General features: G+C 39.9%; 1 protein-coding gene across 2 annotated transcripts in view; it reads left to right on the top strand.

The window, feature by feature from the left end:
- The window catches only part of wdr7 (WD repeat domain 7), a 695,157-nt gene continuing 682,603 nt past the window's right edge, over nucleotides 1-12,554 (top strand). Inside the window, exons 1-2 of one of the 2 annotated variants that reach the window (XM_080182523.1) lie at nucleotides 1-83; nucleotides 4,617-4,727. The gene's annotated coding sequence lies outside the window, so the exon portion shown is untranslated. The remainder of the gene's footprint in view (nucleotides 84-4,616; nucleotides 4,728-12,554) is intronic. The other variant, XM_080182596.1, reaches the window with a different exon arrangement.

The raw sequence follows: 12,554 nt of genomic DNA, 5'->3' as shown, positions 1-12,554 counted from the left end.
GGCGGAGCCGGGAGTGCAGCTGTTGCCAGTGAAGCAGTGTCAGAGCTGGAGCTGCAATATGGAGTGAAAGTAGACGGGAAATGGTAAGAAGCAGACCGGCAAGGGGAGCGAGTCAGGTCGCAGTAGGGTCAGCCTTCAGCGCCCGCCCCTGTGACAGCGTGTGTTTGACAACTGTTATTTAAACAGCAAGCAGGAATGCAGCTGTTAACAGCTTTCATTCAGGCCTTTCACCCCTGCAGCCTTGTCTGTAATGGAAGCAGTTGGGCTTTTTGAGGAACACCACTCACTCACATCTGTCCATTTTGTAAAGATCATTTGCCCTGGCTATCCTCACCTATCGTTTAATGAAAAGCTGTTTATTAATTAGTGCTGTCTGTCTGCCATGTGGCCTTCCTCGATGACTGCTCAGCCCTGGTGATAACGATGGGATTTGGTACAAAGTGGATCTGATGTTTAAAAAGTATTTTATTTGCTCCCGTGTTTAGTCAACTGGCATTGCCTATTTTTTCCCTAAAAAGTGACAAATCAGGGCTTGTTTTGATACACGAACATGTGGGAACCACCAGATGAAAGCTGAAATTTCACTCCCCACCTTCCCCCCGGCGTTTTAAGCCTGATCTGTTTTGAGGAAGTCGTCGTTTTTCTGTGTTTTGACTCGTTTTCCGTGCTGAGCCCTCTACTTTCTGCCCCTTGTGTCTTGAATTCACACTGTTGTTGGCAGAAGCTGATATTGATCTCTGCAAATGATTACCAACACCGTCTTAAAGAGGACAATGATTCCCTCTACTTCCCCCACCCCCGTCCCCGTGAGTTGGAGTTTGTGGATTGCTGTTGGGGTGGCCTGGGAGTTGTGATTCTCAAGCTTTGGAGGAAAACTGTATTGCAGGTGTGATTTTAATAATGTCAGGAGCTTTGCTGAAACTTCTTGTCTATTGATGGTCTTGGCATGCTGCAAATTCGTGAGTGCTGACCTGTTCCCTTTGTAATTCCAAATGATTTTTAAAAATTTATATCCAATTCAATTCAAAGCCTCAGCAAGTGAGATATTCCAGATCCAAGCTGACAAGACAGGCATCCCACTTCCTGTCTTGGGCTTGATCTACATGATCCAAGCTGATTGGAGCAGGCATTGCACCTTCTCCAAGACTTGAACTAATTTGCATCTTAGACAAACTGCCTCGATGCTGCTTTAAAAAATTGCTTCAAATGAAGCCTCCGTTCATTTCAACCAAGTGTTGGATCCAAAAGGCTGAGAAGTGTAGTGTAGTGTAGCACGTTATGATAATTTTAGATTAGCCTTGGCGCAGGCTTGATCAGCTGCATGTCCTTTTAATTCCAGCTGATTTAAAGTATCAAGAAAATAGAGGAAATAAGAGAGAAAGTGAGCTTTATAAGGAATGCAGTTTTAGTTTTGTGACTTGAGTTGTTGTTTGGAGATCTTTTTTGCAGCAAGGTGTGCATCGACCGTCAAGAATGTCATAGCTGACATTGTACTGGCCTGTTATCAGCCTCAGTTCAGGTCTTTTGTTCTCCTGAAGCTCTGTTCTGATATTCTGGCATTCTCCATATTGCCGAAACATCTATTAGTGCATTGACACTGGTGTTCTGGGAGCTCAATCCCAGACAATCATCAGTTGATTGTTTCGTGGCAGAGCAATGAAATGGGAGTGGGAAGTGGGATAACTGCATTTGGGGTAAATTATTTAATTAGAAATTGTGGGCAAAAAAATTTCATTTTAAGGTTGAAACTATTCAACAGGCATGTGCTGACTTTGTATCTACTTTTCCTTGAATCACTGTGGGAGAGGTCCAATGGGTGGCACAGTGGTTAGTACTTCTGCATCAATGCCAGGGTTCAATTCCAGTCTTGGGGTAACTGCAAACTTCACACAGATATTCTCCCCATGTATGCGTGGGTTTCCTCCAGGTGCAGGTTTGGTGGATTGGCCATAGTTAAATTGCCCCTTAATGTTCCAAGATGTGTAGGGTTAGATGGCTTAGCCATGGTAAATGTGTGGGATTACATATAGGGTGAGGAAGAGGGCCAGTCAGAGAGTTCAGACTTGATGTGCCGAATGGCCTCCTTCACAGTGGAGTTTCTGTAATTCTATAGCTTAAAATCTTTGATCTACTTCAGTGAGAAACTGCATTAGAACCAACTATTGTATGATTGGCTCCAGAGTACTGTTTCTATTATATTCTCATCCATCTGCCTTGACAGATGATGGACTGTGCCTAGAGTGTATGTCACTTCTGTACTGAACATTTTTTGTGACTGTAGAGGCCAATTCATGAATGTCAGTCTCTTCTGCAGCTGACACAGGCCTGAGATTGACCAGTGTTTTTCCCTAATGGTGGGCTGTCTTTTTCACTGTCTGCTCATTTCTTTAACCTCTGTTTTGTCTATACCCTTCCACTGTTTTTCTCCAGGTACTTCATATCAGGGTTGAATTGTGTCGGCTGGGTTTAACCCATCCATCTGAATATTGCTGAAAAGAGAGATCTGTTGCTGAAGATTTTTGTCTGGGTACTTGTCAAGACAATGTGCAAGAATACCAAATTTTAAATGATCACCTGTAGTCTAAATTGTTATGATCCACCTCTGTATCATTGTCCCACTACCTAGTGCATAACATCTGCTGAAACTTTCATTAATGACTTTGCGTTGGAATAGACTTGTCTACAGCATTCTGCTCTCCATAAACTTGAGGTCATCCAAAACTCTGTAGTAACTCATGTCAACTCCTGTTCATCTATCTGCTCTGTGCTCATTGACATATATTGGTTCCCGATCAAGCAATATTTTGATCTTAAAACTCTCATCCTTGTTTACAAATTCCTTCACAGTCATGCCCCTCTCTATTTTTGTAATCCCCCGCTCTGAGATCTCTGTGCTCCTCTAGTCCTGGCCTCATGAACATCCCTAATTACTCCACCAGTGGTAGATATGCCCAAGCTCTGGAAGTCACTCCCTACACCTCTCTGTCTTTCCATTTCATATGCCTTCTTTAAACCCCTCCTTAAACCAACCTCATTCATCAAGATTTTGGTAAATGACCACGTATCTCCTTTGTGGTCTGGTGTTTTATAATATCTCTATGAAGCCCCTTGGGCAGTTTTCTTAAGATAGAGAAGCTATATATACAAGTTGTTATAACCAGACACTGTTCCTTGTATTACTATGTCCGAGTCATGATATACAATGAACTAAAGCAGTTCCAAAGCAGAACATTGTGAAATACTACTACTTCCATGTCACTACCCTAGTCTCCAACACTGTTTCCTTTGTTCCATCCAATTTGTTGGCATCCTGCTAATTCCATATCCCTTAATTTTCTGTAAGATACCTGCCCAAAGGCCTTCTGAAAGCTCATCATCACTCTATATATCTTACTTCCTCAAGTCTTGCTTGTCTTTTAAATTTTTCAATTGTTTCCTTTTTTCCCTTGGCCGTCCACCTTTTTATTGTCCTGTCTTTCCTCTATTTCTCCCTTGGTCTTGTATATACCTCTCCCCTTGTGTCTTTTTTCAGTAGATTTTGTTTTCAATTGTCTGTCCTTTTCCTCATTTACTGAAGGGGTCTGTTGAGATGTGACCCATTTTTCCTTAGGTTCTTGTGTAAGAGACTCGCCATAGGAATAATGGCCCAAATCTTCCTGGTAGTGGCAATCACTTCTTTCTTCTACCATACTCCACATTCCTATTTGGGATTTCCGATCCTGGCTTCTCCAGAAATGTAAGATATTTGATCCCCTAAAGAGCTTCGTTGTTTTTGTAGCAGTGCATTGTCAGGGAGGATAGTGCTGCCTATTATATTCTGCTTATCATATTCTGATAAGTAAGATTAAATGTCTCAAAGCTTCTTTGAAAAGCTATGGAGAGATGGTGAGTGGGAGGGGGTAGGTAGTTGAGCTGATAGGATGGCAGATTGGTGAGTGTGGGTAGGTTGAGGTGAAGGCAGGTCAGGGTGGGTTGTCAGATTAAGGGCTAGTCAGGTCGGGGTGTTGGGTAAGGCCAGCAGTGGGGGCGAGTTTGAGGCTAATTATGTGGTGGTATTGGGTTGGGGGTTGGAGTTGGCTGGTCAGGGAGCAAGGGAATCATCCATTGGAAGTTCAGACCTCCTGGGCAACATGTACAGTGTGTTTAGACTTCCAAGGGGTACTGTACGGTACCTTCCAGGGTATGTCAGGTCTCTTGACCATCCGGAAATCGAATATCTAGGCCCATTTGTCAGCCTGATTCTAATAGCACTTGTACCTCTTAAGTCAGAACTTGTGTCTTAAAGCATCAAGGTGGCCTTCATCACATAACTTTGCTGGCATTTGCAGTATTTTGTCTTTATATAAATGCACATCTATCAATCTACTCGCTCACATTCAAAGTGCCCTTCAATGTTACTTGGTCCCTGCTTTCTTCTGACAGTAAATTTGCCACTTGTTATCTTGAGTGAGATTGTGGATCTGAACATCATTGAATGCAAATTTTTGTAATTGTTTAATTTTTTAAACCTAAAATCTGTACACTGGTTGTTGTATTTGTTCAATGCGTTTTCTTTAGACCATTTAGTGGTGTCCTTTGGCCAGGTACTGACCATTATTCATTGCATTTTTATACAGAAACCAGTTCAATTTGTTTGAACATTGATTGATACTGGAAGTTGTGGAGTACTTTGTGCTAACACTCACAGTTTTTGACAGAACGTGAAAGTCTTACTCCAGGGGCAACAAGTAAGTGACCAAATCTGACTTGGAGGCTGCATGTCTGTGTCAAATGAATTGGTCATTTTCAGAATTCTGCTACTTGGTATGAATATCCATAGCCTTAAAACACACCCCTTAAATGTCTTTTTATTTCAGATGTTTTGTGATTAAATTGTTTAAAAAAAGTCTGCTATTGGTTAATTCATTGACAAGATTGTTGAAACTATGCTGTCAAATATCAGATAACTTGTTTTTTGTGGAAGTGTGGAATATTGTAATGTGTGCAGAACCCACTGGACAATAGTTGCTCTCTGACTCAACAAGTAATCCAGAGATGTGTTCAAATCGCAAATTTAATTTCAGTTGAAAAATCTGGAATCAGGAGCCAGTGTCAGTAATGATGATCATAAAGCTATTGGATGTTATAAAAATCCACTGATTCACTCATGTTTTTCAGGAAAGCATATCTGTTGTCCTTTTGCGGATGTACGTGACTCTAGATTCACAGCCGTGCCGTTGAGTCTTGACTGTCTTCTGGGCAGCATTGTGGCACACTGGTTAGCACTGCTGCCTCATAGCGCCAGGGACCCAGATTCGATTCCCAGCTTGCGTCACTGTCTGGGAGGAGTTCGCATGTTCTCCCTGTGACTGTGTGGGTTTCCTCTAGGTGCTCCAGTTTCCTCCCATAGTCCAAAGATGTGCAGTTTAGGTGAATTGGCCATGCTAAATTCTCTCTGTGTACCCGAACAGAGCAGGAGGGGATTTTCACAGTGACTTTACTGCAGTGTTAATGTAAACCTACTTGTGATTTACAAATAAACTTTAAAAATTTTGAAATGGAAGTTACTTAGCTGATTCAAACTGCTCTAAATGATCTTAAGAATAAAGCCAGAAAGACCACCCACCATTGATCTGGGCACAAAATTTGGACACAACAAAACAGGTTTGTTGATCAGAGTGAAGTCCACCTCATAACACTTAATGTTGAAGTTAGGAGACAGGTTTGAATTTGACTACGACTATCAGTCAGTATTCCAGACTCCCTCATCACCATCCCATATAAAATGTAGGAATATACTGAAAATGACCCTGGAAATTCTCACCATTAATCCTGGACTCCCTGCAGAATTGTATTCCAGTATAATCTATAACCTCTTGATCTGGCATATTCCTTATTCTAGCACCATCACCAAGCTAGCCCGACTAACCCTGTGCTCTCTTCAGAGTTTCAGCATGTGGAACATGTTTATTTTGTATCATTTGAAGAAATTTAAGTTAGTAAATTGCTTGTGGACAATACATCCATAAATTAGGCAAGTAGAATTGGTCAAAGGATATCGTATGAATCTTTTCTTCAACTCTACTTGGGAAAAACGATTAGAATTTTACCATCCGTATGCAATGTTTATTGTTTGCCTGAAGTTTACTTTGTTTGAATTGTTTGAATTATCTTTTTATGACCCAGTATATTGACAGATACATAAAATAAATAAAGTGACACCATTGTGTAACACTAGTTGTACAATGTCAATGGAAGTTAATTAATTTCCTCTTCCTTGAGTCACCTAAACCAATATTGAATCTGGATATGAGAGCTAACATCACTTTAACATATCAAATATTATTGTCCTGCTTGTAGCTCCTATAAAGAAACCTTCTGTCATGTTATGTCACCCTCACCTGTTTTACACATCCATTATAACTTGTCTGCAACTGCCCGGTGACACCTGTTATTTGATAATGCTTAGGTTTGCTGCCCTCTACTTTGCTCTTTAGAAGAGATTTCTAGCTTTTTATCTCTGGTCAGAGTGTGGCACAGCTCCAGGGGTCTACATTTGATTCCTGCCCATGCGGAGACTGCATATTTTTCCTGTGTCTGTGAGGGTTTTTTCCAGGTGATCCTGTTTTCTGCCACAAAGATGTAGGGGTTAGGTTAATTGGTTATGCTAAATTGCCCCTTACTGTCCCGGGATGTGTAGGTTAGAGTGATTAGCGGGGTAAATATGTGAGGTTGTGGAGATAGGACCTGGAGTGGGATTGTTGTCGGTGCAGACTTGATGGCCTCCTGCACTGTAGGGTTTCTATGATTTCTATGACTGAAATATTGACATTTTCTTTTCTAGATGTCATTTTTTACTATTGCAACTTCATGCTCCTCACTTGTCATATGGTCTGTATGTGGAACTTTTCGCATATGTCTTAGAGATCTTTGAAATATGGGTGCTATTTTCTTTCACAGATCTTATTCTCCAGGTTTCTGAGGCATAGAGGAAAGTAGATAGAATGTAGCATCTTGTGAGTTTTTTGTTGTTTACATCTTTCATTTTAACAAAATTGCTTCTGGCTATCTCTATCATTTTTCTGACTTTGGCATTGCACCTACCATCTGCTGTTATTGTTTGTCCTAGACAAAATTACGACACATTCCGGTGTAACACCATCCACTTAAATCTTCACTGTAATTTCTTCTAATGCATTCCTTTCGATGACCAATGTCTTTGCCTTTTGATTTTTGTATCAAATCATGTTCTAAATCTCTAGCTTTGCTTGATCCATGACGTTTTATAGATTGCGTATTGAAATTAAGCATCAAAGAAAGCACATCATTTAGACAGTTTTAATCTTTATATGCTTGCACAAATGTGTTGTACTTGATCAAAGTCACTTTCAATACAGTATATTTAATAGTAATATAAAAAGAAAAAAAAACTTAATTTCTAACGGGAGTTTCTCTTTATCTAACTTGTTTCCTCCCTTTTAAGAGGTTTGAAAATTTCAATCTAATCATCACTTAACTGTCTAAATTCCCGGAAATATAACACTAGTTTGTACAATTCTTCATGGTAATTGAACCCTTGGAATTAGGTATGATTGGTAGGACTGAAGTAGGGAAAGTATGAATGCATTTTGTACCTGAAGAAGAGAAAGGGTTAATGGATTTTGTACCTAGGATATATCACAAACATAACCCTTCATCATGGCTGATCTTCCCAGGCTTAATTTGCTCCTGGCAGTAATATAAGTTATTTGTTCATGTGTTACATGCTTTAATTCTCATTTTTATAAAGACAGTTTAATGTGGCTGTTGTTTTGTAGACTTTGCAAATCTTACCTATTTGTGTTAGTTGAACGCCGTTACGCAGATGGTAGTTTACAACACTGTCTTTTGACAGCTGTTGATGGCAGATCACAATACCAGCTTTTAATGGGAAGACTCCCACTGGGGCAAGCGCAATTGCACAAGTAAATTCAATGATAGCGATGCTGGTACTTCTGCAGAAGGGTTCTGAATCATGACCGGATTAAGCCTGTGTCATGACTGTAGCTGTCAGCTGGACAGTAATCTCTGGTCAACTCTGAAGCTAAATCATGACCAGGGAAGGTAGACCTGGAGGTCTGGCCGGAATTAGAACTTTGAATCATGATTACTGCTCATATTGAACAAATGCCCAATTGTGTTTGTGTTCTATAAGAAGTCTGGCAGTCCATTGTTACCAGTTCTCCCAAAGCTCTGGAATAAACGCCAGAGCTTTGAAATAAAAACCACTGTATTTTGACTCACTAACAGTCTCAGATATTATTTTACCTACAACAGGACAATCATGCAGGTTGCCTTTTGGAACTTTTTACAGCCAATTCAGAGGATTGACTTTGGAGGCTAGGCACAAGTACCTTATTCCCAATGCATGTTGAAATCTGCAATGGAATCTGAATACAAAAACAAATTTCTTGTAGAAGATCACACTGTCAAGATAACTTTTTCATTTATTTTTATGATTCTAATTCCACCAAGTTGTTGGCATAAGTGAGGAGGCACGGACAGGTTGATAGAGGGGCCTAGTAAAATATTATGTCCTGCACTTAATAAGTGTTTATCAAATGGCACATCAAAAATTGCTGAATTTGTGCTGATGTCCGAATTGTGTCAAATTAGACCAAACTAACAAGGGAGGAAGGGAGGCATTGCTGCATCTGGTTCTGGGAATAAAGTGAACCAAAAGTGACGGGAATACTTCAGGAATAGTGATATTGTTGATATGAATCTCAAGATACTATTGGAGAAAGAGAGGGAGCAACCTACGGTAAAATAATAATTAATTGGTGGAGGGCCACTTTAACTCAGCTGAAAATGGACCTGTCCTGGGTATGATTTTTTTATTGTTGACACCAATTGCAAGGCCAGCATTTATTGCCTATCCTAAGTGCTCGTGAAAAGGTGGTGATAAGTTCCTACCTTGAACCATTGCAGTGTTGTGTAGGTACATCCACAGTACTGTTAAGGAGGGAGTTCCAGGAATGAAAGCAAGCCAACACAGATTTCTTAAAGACAAATCATGTTCAGCAAACTGAAATGAATTTTTTGATGAGCTACCTGTGAGGGTTGATGAACGTAATGCTCTTGATAGAAATTTGTCTGAGTGAAGAGTAGTAGTATAGCGGTAGCCAGTTGTTTTTTGAAGTAGACAAAGATATATAGGGGTTGGTACTATGAACACTGTTTCACTTGATCTATGTTAATGGTCTAGACTTGGATTACAGGGTACAAAATTTGGAAATATTTTGAATTGTGAGCAGGCTAGCAATAGACTTTGAGGGCATGTTGAAATGGGTGAGTACATAGCATATGAAGTTTAATGCAGAAAAATGTGAAGTGATGAATTTTGGTTGAAAGAATGAGGAGAGGCAATATAAAATACAATTCTATAGTGGATGTAGGAACTGAGATTTGGGGGAATATATACAAAATAATTGAAGTGGGCTGGGCCAGTTGCGAAAGTCCATAGAATCACAAGAAATCGGAAAAAGAATAGGCCTGCTGCAACATTCATTGCTAAACTGACTGTGTCTTAAGTGCTTTTTTGTCTGCCCTCACCAACCCTTAACTCCCTTTTAGATCAAAAATCTGTCTAACACAGCCTTGAATATATTCAATAATGCAACCTCCACTGCTTGCTGAGGGAGAGAATTCTATGGATTACTAATCCTATGTTAGAATAGATTCCTCATCAATGTCTCAACTGGGAGACCCTTGTTTTAAAATGTATCCTCTAGTTTCAGATTCCCACCTTCGCAAGCCACTTCAAGATCTATGTTTCAGTTAGATCACTTCTCATTTTTTAAACTCCAATGAATATAGGACCAAGATGCTCATCCTTTTCTGTAAGGCAGTCAGCCTAATGAATCTTCTCTGGATTGCCTCCAATGCAAGTATGTCTCTTCAATAAGGATACTAAAAATGTATTCTAGGTGTGATCTACCCAAGACCTTGTGAAGTTGTAGCAAGTCTTCCTAACGTTTATATTCCATCCGCTTGTAATATAGATCAAGATTCTATTTGCCTTTCTATCTACTTGCATGCTTACTATGATTCATGTGAAAGGGCATCCAGATGCCTCTATCGCAACATTGTACAACCTCTCTTCATTTCGATAACACTTTACTCTTCTATTCTTCCTGACAATATGGACAACTTTACATTTACCCACATTACACTCCACCCACCAAATCTTACCCACTCACTTAATCTGTCTGTATCCCTTTGCGTCCCCTTGTATCCTCTTCACAACTTTACCACTTATCTTCATACAGACAGCAAATCTGATTGCAATATAGTCATCCAACTCATTAACATGGATTGTAAATAGTTGAGGCTTCCGCACTGATCCTCTAGTCATAGTTTGCCATCCTGAAAATGACCCATTTATCATACATTTCACCCCCAACACAGTGAGCTCTGAGCTTGTGCAGTAGCCTTTTATGTGACACCTTGTTAAATGTATTTTGGAACTCCATCTACACTATATTTACTGGTTTCCCCTTGATGCACCCCGCTTATTGTTCAATTTGTTAAGCATAATTTCCCTTTCACAAAACTACGTTGACTCTCTCTTACTGCATTATTATTTCCAAAATGTTCTGCTCCTACCACCTCAATAATTGATTCCAGCAGTTTCTCAATGACATATAGTAAGCTAACTGGTCTACAGTTTCCTGCATTCTCTCTCTCTCAAAGAGAAGTGTTAGAATTGTGCATGGACCTTTCCAAAATTTAGGGAATTTTGAAAGATTACGACAAATACAGTCACCATCTCTGCAACCACTTCTTTTGAGGCTCAAGGATGCAAGCCATTAGCTCTGGGTGATTTGTCAGTCTTTAGTCCTGTTCTATTTTCCAATACTGTTTTTCTAGTGAGAGTGATCGTTTTAGGCTTCCCTGCCCTTTTACCTTTTGATTTTTTTAAAGATTACCAAGGTAAAGAGGAATTTGGGCTTTATAAATTAAGGCACAAGAGTACAAAATCAAGGATGTTATGAAAAGGTTTGGTCTCAACTGGAGGATTCTCAATTTTGGGCACCAAACTTTAAGAAGGATGTGAAGACATTAGAGAAAATTTACTAAGTGGAGAGATTTTTCCTGCTTACAAAGGATAGCAGGACCAGAGGGCACAGCCTCAAGATAAGGGCGGGGGGGGAAGCGCAGTTTAGATCAGACTTGAGGAGGAACTTCTTCACTCAAAGGGTGGTGAATCTCTGGAATTCTCTGCCCGTTGAAGTGGTGGAGGCTACCTCGCTAAATATATTTAAGTCTCGGGTAGATAGGTTTTTGATAGATAGAGGAATTAAGGGTTATGGGGAGAAAGCGGGGAAGTGGAACTGATCCACTTCAGATCAGCCGTGATCTTATTGAATGGCAGGGCAGGCTCGAAGGGCTAGATGGCCTACTCCTGCTCCTATTTCTTATGTTCTTAATAATGAATTTCAGTCACAAGGACATATTGGAGAAGCTGGGGTTTGTTATCTTGAGAGAGGTAATTTGATTTGAACTACTTAAAATTAATTTCAAGTCTAAACACCGAAGAACATAGTGGGAGAAACTGTTCTATTTGGTGGAAGGGTGGAGAATTGGAAAACAGATTTGAGGCGATTGGCTAAGATAGAAGGTGACATAAGAGAACATTGTTTTATGTAATGAGTGGCTAGGATCTGGAGCGCACTTCTTGAATGTGGTGGAGGCGGATTCATTTGTGGTTTTCAGCAGGAAATTGGGTAGCTAAGGTTTAGGAAAAAAGCACAGCTATGGGGAATAGGTGGGGAGATTAGGTCTACCTCTTGCACAGGCTGGATGGTTGCCCCCTGTGATGTGACCATTCTGTAATCTCAAACGTTGTTGTGGTAATTCTGGAATGTGCAGAAATTATATGGCTTTAGAAGAAATTGTACTAGACTTTTATTATATGTGTACAATGTTTGGATGGAGAAGATTCCTGTCACCTAGGTTAGATATTTTCATGTATAAGCTGGAGAGTTTTATGAATTGTGTGTAGTACTGTTGTGTTCCTGTTGATGGTGGTGCTGAGCTATCAATTCCAGTTCTTGGCAGCATCCTCGCCAGGTGACTAATGGTACTGCAGTTCCTAATTAGACAAGTGCAGTGATACAGACAGCGATTCTCTTTGAGCAATCTTAGGATCTTCTGCCCATGTTACCTCATCCAGGACAAATTGAAACATACTGCAGTCAGCATCTAACTGGTACTTATGGTCTAGAAAAAATCAACTGATAGTGTTGATAAGTCAAAACCAAACATCTGACTCTATTTGAAGACCTTACAAAATGTGGGTAGACAAATCAAAAATTAAGTTGAATTATCCTAACTGGAGAGCAGATGCTGTAAATTTCAAATTGCAGTATCTTTTTGCAGTATAAAGCATTTGCTCGTTGTAAGTGATAACCTTATTATGTTATTGAGAAACAATTTGATTATTGATTTTAAACCACATCATTGAAACTAATCTGGATACTGGAAATATGTTGCATATTGCTAAATTAGTTTAAAATAACTTATGCTTTGGT

This window comes from Carcharhinus amblyrhynchos, chromosome 1 (assembly GCF_965287045.1).
Source record: "Carcharhinus amblyrhynchos chromosome 1, sCarAmb.v2.hapA, whole genome shotgun sequence".
In the NCBI taxonomy this organism is placed as follows: Eukaryota; Metazoa; Chordata; class Chondrichthyes; order Carcharhiniformes; family Carcharhinidae; genus Carcharhinus; species Carcharhinus amblyrhynchos.
This window is presented reverse-complemented; position numbering and strand designations above follow the sequence as displayed.